The sequence below is a fragment of the Salvia splendens genome, chromosome 16 (genome assembly GCF_004379255.2).
Source record: "Salvia splendens isolate huo1 chromosome 16, SspV2, whole genome shotgun sequence".
Classification (NCBI taxonomy): domain Eukaryota; kingdom Viridiplantae; phylum Streptophyta; class Magnoliopsida; order Lamiales; family Lamiaceae; genus Salvia; species Salvia splendens.
Genome location: NC_056047.1, coordinates 11,805,166 through 11,815,591, shown reverse-complemented (window position 1 = coordinate 11,815,591; position 10,426 = coordinate 11,805,166). Strand labels below are relative to the sequence as shown.

General features: G+C 42.2%; 1 long non-coding RNA gene across 1 annotated transcript; it reads right to left on the bottom strand.

Moving 5' to 3' along the window:
• Positions 1-601: 601 nt before the first annotated feature.
• Positions 602-2,144, bottom strand: LOC121770065. The gene is made up of 3 exons (XR_006043748.1): positions 1,898-2,144; positions 1,101-1,236; positions 602-971 (listed from the first exon to the last, which is right to left on the bottom strand). It is a non-coding gene; the product is annotated as an uncharacterized LOC121770065 (long non-coding RNA).
• Positions 2,145-10,426: the final 8,282 nt, after the last annotated feature.

Genomic DNA, 10,426 nt, shown 5'->3' with positions numbered 1-10,426 from the left:
TAGGTGAAAATTTTTACTAAAAATGGAAAGAGTGCAAGTAACTTGGGACGCCCAAAAAAGAAATACGTGCGAGTAGTGCGGGACGGAGGGAGTACAATACATATAAAATAGCTAAAGTGCAGAGAATGGAAAGTAGCAAGAGAGATTAATATAGTTAAATTACATAACTATCAAAATTCGAAACAACTTGTTTAGCCTCCAAAACAAATAACCCTTGGGCTCATTTTTGTCATATATATTAGTCCGCTAGTCTCAATCTTAATTTGGTCCACTTGCATGTAAATAAATTAATGTTTCTTGGATTGCTTAATCCTCTATCTTCAGTATAATAAGCCTCTTGGATTCTTCTTGAGTCAACATTTCTTGAACTAATCCATTCAATTTATCCTTGAATTTCTTGAGCCTCTTGGCTCGACTTCTCGTGACTGGTTCAACGGGCATTGTAATTTACGATCCTCGAGTTGCATCAAATTTGACCTTTTTGTTGACGATCTTTCATATTATTGTATATTGCTTGGTGTTTGTAATTGATGTCTCGATCGTGAGACTGATCACCTCTTACTTGTAAAACAGGTCTTAGTCAGATATTGAACCCCAATGGTTCTGATAACCAAAAAAAAGTCTTTGTCTATTACGCTTTATTGTAAGTATATGTTTTTCAATCGAGAAATGATATGAATATATAGATGGTTGACTAGTTTGTGATACAAGTAGAGTGATGGTTAAGAGTGTGATCGTAATTTTTTAGAGAGGGCGAGGGATGAATGAACAGATGAAATCCAGCATGCAATGCTTCCAACTAGGAGAAACGCCGCCGCAATATATGACACCGACAAGAACCTCTCCAATTCATTATCCCTCTGTATTTTCGTCATATCCACTGTCGTTACAAATACCAACCGTATTTTCTTCATATCCCCTGTCGTTCCAAACACCGCCCCCGTCGCCGTTGCCACCAACAACGCCGCAACCTATAGTAACGCGCGCGCGTGCAAAACCAAAATTACTCATCCAACTTATCCCTCTAAATAAACTATACTAATACTACTAATTAAAAGGTTATAATTTGAAATTAAAACTAGGTAGTAGTAATGTTGTACCTTGTCCGCATAGAAATCGAACTTAAGGAAGGCGTAGCTATTTATGAGATGCTTCTTCCTCATCATGTAGTGAATCGAGAATGGAACTTGAAGCACCGTGTACCCAAGTCCAATCAACGCTACCCCGAAACCGTACCTGAAATATATATTTCAATCCATTTTAAAATTTATATATCAAATTAAGCCGGTCTAACAAATAAAGAAGATTTACTCTACGCAAAATTAAAAATGGACCTTACATTAAATCTATAATAAAAATATTTAATGTTTGTGCGCGTGCGTGTATTTGAGAGAGAGAGAGGGAGGGAGGGAGGGGGGATGGAGAGGTAGGGAGGGAGGGGGAGGAGGAGGGAGGTGACTGGAGAGGCTCTCTGGTCTCTTCTCTCGCTCTAGAGCTCGCTCTCTCATCGCTCTCTCTCCGCTCCGCGCTCCTCTCTCTCGCGCTCTCTCGCTCTGCTCCCTCTCGTCTCGCTCTCTGTCTCTCTCTCTCTACGCTCCTCTCGGGCTCTCTCATCTCTCGCTCTCTCTTCTCTCTCTCTCTCTCTCTCTCTCTCTCTCGTTCTCTCTCTCTCTCTCGCATTCTCTCTGCTCCTCTCGTTCTCTCTCTCTCTCTCTCTGCTCTCTTCGCTCTCTCTCTCTGCTCTTCTCTCTCTCTCGCTCTCCTCTCTTTCGCCTCGCCGCAGTCTCGTCTCGTCTCTCCGCTCTCGCTCTCTCTTCGCTCTCCGCTCTCGCGCTCCTCTCTCGCTCTCTCTACTCTCGTCGGCTCGCCTCATTAGAGAGAGAGAGAGAGAGAGAACCCTTGTATGTGTAGACATAGCCAGTGTCATCTTGGTATCATTGGTCTGAAAAACTGCAATTGCTACTATTAGAGAAATCATGGCAGCAATTCTTGCACTCAACGACGTAATTGCAAACCTTGAACCATTTTCTTCAGACTCACCATAATTATAGTCTTGAGGTTGAGGATTAGACATTAATTAATGGGAGTATATCTCAACTACAAATTTCTTTGCTGATTCACTACAATAGCAGTTACACAGCTATGTGCGCCTATTATATAGAAAGGATTATGGAAACACTCTTTATACGTTTGACTGATTCACTACACGGCAAAATTTAATTGCAACTACTAGACGCGTTAATAAGGCCACCCGCAACGCGTTACGCGGGTGGCCCGAATCTTGTTACTCCGTGACGGAACGGTGGCGGGACGCGTTGCAGCGTCTCGCCGGATCGCCCGTCACGCCGAGACGCGGCACGGGACGGCTCGCCACGCGCTCCCAGGCCATGCGTGACGCCCACTCGCCGGCCCGCGAGTGGGATTCGTCACGCTGACGCAATCAACCATTTTTTAAAATTCGAAATTAAAAAAATTTTAAAAAGTGGAAAACGGTAATATTACCGTTTTCTAGTGGTTTTCCAATTTTTTTTTACTCTATAAATACTTCTAATTCATCCTTATTTCACACACAACTACACATCTATTCTTCTCAAATCATCTCCATTTCCTCTCCAATTTTCATCTCAAATCATCTCTCTTTTATTCTTCCCCCAAATTTAATCGATCTCATGGATCCATATGAACAAATGCGTCAAATAATGGAAGAATCACTTGAAGTAGATCGACGCCGGGAAGCGGAGGAAGCCGCGCCGCCCCAAAGACGCTCCCGGACTTACATCCATTGTAACCGGGAGGAAGCCGCCGCAAGGTTAGTCCGCGACTACTTCTGCGATAACCCGGTGTGGGGAGATACCTACTTCCGTCGCCGTTCCGCATGCGGCGACCGCTATTTCTCCACATCGCAACTACATTGGCGGCCCGGGAAGAGTTCTTCTAAGAAATTTTCGACGTCGTCGGCCGTCCCAGCCACACGATGCTGCAGAAATGTACTGCAGCAATCCGTCAGCTTGCGACTGGACAAACGGCGGATGTGTTCGACGAATACCTCCACATTGGAGCAGCACTGGGAGAATGTGCTTGCTCCAATTCTACAAAGGCGTCCGGGCAGCCTTCACCGATGAATTTCTCCGGAAGCCAAGCACGACAGATTGTCAGTTCCTGCTCCGCCTTCACGAAGAAGTGCATGGATTCCCCGGGATGCTTGGCAGCGTCGATTGCATACACTGGCAATGGAAGAATTGCCCGGTGGCGTGGAGGGGGTCGTACACGTGCGGCCACAAAGGCACCCACCCCACCGTTATACTCGAGGCTGTCGCCGACTACCAGCTATGGATCTGACATGCGTACTTCGGGGTCCCCGGCTCGAACAACGACATAAATGTGCTCTACCAATCCGACCTCTTTGCCGAAGTTTTGGATGGTAAAGCTCCGACCATCAACTTCACCGCTAACAACCAGCGCTATAAAATGGGGTACTATCTTGCCGACGGCATCTACCCGAAGTGGCCAACCTTCGTGAAGACGTGCACTAGGCGCTTTTTACGCAGAAGCAGGAGGCTGCTCGGAAGGATGTGGAGCGGGCGTTCGGGGTTCTCCAAGCGCGCTTCAACATTATCAAAGCCCCGGCTCGTACGTGGTTCATGGAGAGCATGGTCGACATCATGTATACGTGCATAATCTTGCACAACATGATTGTCCAAGACGAAGGACCCGAGGCAGAAAATTGGTTCGACCCTGAAGCCCCCGGAAGCTCAACCGCAAGTAGTCCGCCTCGAAGTGGAGTGCATCCGTCTATACAAGAACGGTTGTCTATTCGGGCAAGGACACGTGACTCTACCGCCCACGCCCAACTCCAATATGATCTAATGGAGCACATTTGGGCAAACTTTGGCGGAGGTAATTAAATTATGTATTTTTAATTTTTTTTGGATTTTTAATTATGTTTTTTTAATTTTTTTTCGAATTTTATGTTGTAATGTTATTTTATTTTTAATGAAGTGTGTTTTTTATTAATTGAATATGTTGGGAAAAAAATGAAATTGAATGAATAGTAATTAAAGGGACTGATAAGTGACGGAGGGTTGCAGGTTCCGTCCCTTAGTTAAGGGATGGAGTAAAAAAGTACAATGGGGCCCGCGAATAGTTAGGGCTGACAATTTTTGACACGACACGATAATCCGACACGAATCCGCATGAAATAATGGGGTTTGGATCAAGTCTTATTGGATGCGGGTCATTATTGGGTTGACCCAATAAGAACACGAAAAATTCGGGTCGGATGCAGGTAACCTGTTAAAAATTAATATTTTATTATTTTATTATTTTTATTTTTTATTATATTTAATTTAGTCACTTTCACTTAGGAAAATAATAAAAAAATAGATTAGGGTTTAGAAATTAGAATTACCCCCTCAATCGTACTTCCTCTTCTCCATTATTCCCTCATCCATGAGAAAAAAATTCCCTAATTGACAAAACAGAATTGCGGTGCCTCTTCTTTCCTCTCCTCAAACTCACGCCATCCTCTCGGTAATTCTCACTCCCTTTGTCGGATTCCCTCACATCCATGGAGAACTCTCTCTCTCATGTCTCGCTTCTCTCTTCCCTCGCGGTCTTCGGTGAATTCGCCACCGCTGTTCACTCTCCTCCGGCGAATCCACGCCGGAGTGGCCTCTTTTTCCACAAATCGGGTTCCCTCTCAGCTCACTCTCATTCTCTTCCGTTTTCGGCGGATCGCCGTTCTTGGTGAAGCTCTGCCGGCGCCTGCCTCCTCTGCGACCTCTCTCTCACATATTTAATCTGAAATCTAAATCGATATCGTGTTGCTATCGTGTCCGGTCAACCCAAAGCGGTTCGTGTCGCTATCGTGTTTGGGTCGTGTTCGGGTTTGGGGTTTCCTTAACAGGTTGGGTTCGAGTTTGGCCTTATTGGGTTGGGTCGTTATCGGGTTGACCCGATAACGACTCAATCCGCACGATTTGCCAGCCCTACGAATAGTAATTTAATGGACGGTTTAGTGACAGCGTTGTGGATAGTCTAAGTGCCGGTGCCCCACACATTTAATTGCAGCTAGACTGATTCACTACACCACAAAATTTAATTGCAACTACTAACTACAAATTTAATTGCAGCTAGACTACTAATATATACACTTAGACATCCATCGATATGACAAATTTAATTGCAGCTAGACTGATTCACTACACCACACATTTCATAAAAAATCAATACACTTAGACATCCATCGATAGGACAAATTGTCATTTTTGTCAAGATGATTAGAGGGAAAAGGAATAAACACCATTTCTTTTGTTATTACTAATATATACTCCTCCTCCGTCCACTGCCAATAATCTTGACAGTAACATAAATAATAAGATCAATCTCATTAAATAAATAAATTCATCAAAAAATACAGGGTTTTTTTTATATAAACGGGCCAAAAAAAAACACGATTATTGGTAATGGATGCATGAGATATGTTCAAATATTTTTGACTCGATTTGGGGGTGTGGCATTAAATTTTTTCAAATGTATATATCAATTTGAGAAAAATATTAGAAAGAAATTGAATTTGATGAGAGACGGCCGGGTTGCCGTTGACGAATTCAAATGTAGCCGGTTTAATCGTATATTGTACAAAGATATACATACACGTTTAAAGTTAATTAGAGGGAGAGATTGAGCAAATTGTCAGAAAATTAATAAAATATGGTTAAATTTTAGTCAATTTTGCAAATTTAAATTTAGAGAAAATCGTGTCAGTTGTAGTAGCCAAAAAATATGACTTAAACAAATGTTCTACCACTTAAACAATGTCGTTTTGTTTATTAACATAAATTGCCAAAAAAAACCCCAAATTTTTTATCCAGCATGCAAGTTTCAAAATCAGCCAATGACTTACATTTCTGCAATTATCTCATGACAAAAAGATTATGCAATATACGTGTATTAAATGATTGATATTATATGCGCATGTCTAAAAATTAACGACGCGAAATGACTAGGAAGCTCAATGCATGTTTGTTTTAGTGGGTAAAATTAAAAACTAAAAATCTTTGCAGAAATTTGCTTATCATTTTCCAACGTCTCAACCTATCTAATCACCGTACTGAATGAATCATTTAATTAGTTCGAATGAAAATAAAAATGATGACTAATTGTTTAAATAGATTAGTCCAATGTTTTTTTTACCCCAAGTGTATCGAATCCATTTTTGGTGGAATCCAACTAATCCTGCTCGATCGGGTTTGTGAATTAAGGCTGAAAGTCTCCCAATGGGTGGCGGGGTTTGAACCGTGACCTCAAGGTCATTACAGCTCCGCGCCGCGAACTGCGTTACGACCCATCGGTAGTCCAATGGTTTTTCTTTTGCAAAATTAAGCAACTTTTGATCGAATACATCATATACTACTATATAGGACAAAAGAATGATTTTCACCTTCGGTTGGTGCAAGAAGCCATACAATTAATTGTACACCTCATTGCATGTGACAAATAGTTTGGTCACAAAATAATACTCCAATCCAGTTTTAACCAATCAATCGTATATAATATACCAAATCTTATTGATGAACAATTCTCAAATACAATGAACTCACACTCACAATTCAATCACTCCAAACTAATCGCAAGCTGGAGCAATAATCTCCTAATTGTGTATGTGTATTGTGTATTCTTTCTTCTATATCTTTCAACTGGAAACTATCGAGCTATATATGCGAAGAACAAGAAATAACCCATCAACTGATTTCACACAAAACAGTTATAACCGCTGATTCCCAACGGCTAGTTTCAGCTCACCAAACCGAGCTCCTTTCTTGATCTCTTCCTCGAGCTCCAACGGCTCTATCACTTAATCAAATCAGCAGCTTGACGTGAATGAGTTGCTCAAGAATGATAGTTTCCTTGCGCAAGAATGATAGTTTCCTTGCGCAAGAATGATAGTCCGCCAGTGTAAGAATGATAACTTGCGGCAGCAAGAATGATACTTTGCATGATTTGCATGGACACACATCCACAAATCTCCACCTTGTCCTTGCAAAGCTCCGTCAATATCTAGATTCCCTTCTCAATCCTTGTTACAAATCTCAACACTCCACAATTTCAACCAACTTCAAACAATGTTTGAATTTCGAAGTTGGCAGAGATTTTGTCAACATATCTGATGCATTTTCTTCGGTAGGAACTTTCACCACATTGATCTTTCCACTTTGAATCTCATCTCTGATGAAGTGTCTCCTCACATCTATATGCTTCGACCTCTCATGGAACATTTGGTGTTTGGCTAAACATATTGCTGAGTTACTGTCACAGTTAATCTTTACTGCTCCCAACTCCATTCCCAGATCTTGCATGATCCCTTGCAGCCATTTTCCCTCCTTTGCAGCCTCTGTTAATGCAATATACTCAGCCTCGGTTGTGGATAACGCAACCACAGACTGTAGATTCGACTTCCAGCTGACTGCTGTTCCAAATAAGGTGAATATGTAGCCACTTTGGGATTTTCTGTTGTCCAAGTTGGCTGCATAATCCGAATCACAAAATCCCTCAAGCTTCATCCTTTTCAGACCAAGCTTCACTGCCAAACTTCAAACCAATCATTGCAGATCCTTTTAGGTACTTCAGAATCCATTTCAGAGCAGCCCAGTGCTCTCTACCCGGATCAGCCATGTACCTACTAGCCACACTTATAGCATGAGCTACATCCGGTCTTGTGCATATCATCAAATACATCACACTGCCCACTATATTCGCATAGGGTATAAGGCTCATTTCTCTCCTAGCATCCTCTGTTCTTGGCATTTGTTCTTTGCTAAGTCTGAAATGACCTGCCAGTGGAGTGGAAACAGGCTTTGCATCTTTCACTTGATACTTCTCCACCACCTTTCTGATGTAGTCAGCCTGGAACAACTTCAATTCCTTCTTCCTTCTGTTTCTGACAATATCCATACCCAGGATCCTCTTGGCTTCTCCAAGATCCTTCATCTCAAACTTCTGCCTCAGCTCCTCTTTCACAGTTTGCAGCTCATTCTTGTTTGAACCTGCCAGTAGAATATCATCTACATACAGCAACAGGTAGGCAATTATCAGATCTCCCTTCTTCTTGATGTACACACAACTATCAAAGCTTGACCTTTCAAAATTCATCAACTCCATTTGCTCATGGAATTTCTTATTCCACTGCCTACTACTTTGCTTGAGGCCATATAAGCTCTTTTTCAGCAAGCACACTTTCTTTTCCTCTCCAGGTTTCTCAAAGCCTTTAGGCTGCACCATGTAGATTGTTTCTTCCAAATCTCCATGTAAAAAAGCTGTCTTCACATCAAGTTGATGCAGCTCCCAATCAAAATGAGCTGCCAAGGCCAACAAGATCCGAATAGATGTGTGTTTCACCACTGGAGAGAACACCTCAGTGTAGTCAATACCCTCCACTTGTGTGAACCCTCTAGCAACCAGCCTTGCCTTAAACCGTATGCTTTCAACTTCCCCCACCTCTACCTTCTTCTTAAATAGCCATTTGCAACTTATCAGCTTCTGAGTCCCTGGATCAGTTACCAAAATCCAAGTCCCATTTCTCAGCAAGGATTCTATTTCTTCTTCCATGGCTCTGACCCATTTCTGACTTTCTTTGCAACTTATGGCTTCCTCATAGGTTGAGGGTTCTGAAAACATGAGCACCTCAGCCACACAAAGAGCAAAGAAACTCATATCATAATCTGAAAATCTGCTAGGCAATCCTGCATTTCTTCTGGGATTTCTTCTAACTCTTTGACTTGCATCAGTTTGCTGTTCTGATGACTGTTGGCTATTAGTGTCCTGAGCTGGTTGATGGTTAGATGCTCCACCTTCTTCCTGGTTCTCTGTGATCTCAGAATCTTCATCACCATCTGATCTGTGGTATTCTTTGTCAAACTCGAAATTCTGCACTCCTGAGCTGCTGCTCTCACCATCAGATACTTCTTTCTTCTTCTTGAATGGCATCTCTTCTTCATTAAATGTCACATCTCTGCTCACAATGATATTTTGGCCTGCTCTATCCAAGTTCCATAATCTGTACCCCTTCACTCCATCTTGGTACCCCAGCATTACACATTTTCTTGCCCTCGGTTCCAGTTTATCTTGCTTGACATGTGCATAGGCACCACATCCAAACACCCTCAGAGTGGAGTAATCACCAAGGCTTCCATACCATCTCTGATCTGGAGTTTCATTTGATATTGCTGAGGAGGGGCATTTGTTAATCAGATTAGCTGCAGTAGACATAGCTTCTGCCCAGAATTTCTTTGGCATCCCAGAGTAGAACAACATGCATCTCACTCTTTCTAGCAATGTCCTATTCATTCTCTCTGCCAATCCATTTTGCTGAGGGGTCCTAGGCACTGTCCTATGCCTTCTTATTCCATTCATTTTACAGAAATCATCAAACTCAGCAGATAGAAATTCCATCCCATTGTCAGTCCGCAGATACTTCAAGACAGATCCTCTTTCATTCTCATATCTTGTATGCCATTCTTTGAATCTTTCAAATGCTTGAGACTCTTCTTTCAGAATATAAATCCACACTTTCCTAGAGTAATCATCTATGATGGAGATAAAATACTTACCTCCACCTATGGATTCTGTTGGAGATGGCCCCCATAGGTCACTGTGGGCATACACAAAAGGTCTTGTAGATGTGTGCTTTCCTCCAGTGAATGGCAACCTTTTGGCCTTCCCAAGCATACAGGACTCACATTTGCTCAACTTCTCTGTTGCACCCAGCTTCATAACCCCATGCTTAGCAAGTTCTCTGATGCCCTTCTCACCCACATGCCCCAACCTGGCATGCCAAAGATTCAAGTTCTCTGACTGAGCAGTATTGACAGAATCCACCACTGTCTCACCAACCAAGTAATATAGGCTGTTCTTTCTTTGAGCTTCCATCACAATTCTGGAGCCTTTAGTTACTCTAAGAACCTCATTACCAGAATCAAACTTGCACCCCTTTGATTCCAACATTCCAAGAGATATCAAATTTCTCTTAATTTGAGGTATAAATCTGACCTCTGTGAGAGTTTTCACACTCCCATCCTTCATTCTCAGTCTGATATTCCCAATGCCCTTGACATTACACATTTGATCATTCCCTAGTATCACTGATCCTTCCCAATCTGATAATTCTTGGAACCAAGACTTGTGGGAACAAATGTGAAAGGAGCAACCTGAATCCATGATCCAGCATTCTTCAATCTTGGCCCCTGAGTGGATATTCAAAGCCTCATTATCTTCAACATCCTGAGCCAGATCAGCGGTCTCTGCATTCCCAGCCCTTTCTTGCTCTTGTTTTTTCTTCCAAGCAAAACAATGTTTCTTTAAATGGCCGGGTTTTTACAGTAGTGACAGCTCCTTTTCTCCTTCCACCCCCCACCTTCTTCCTTCTTCT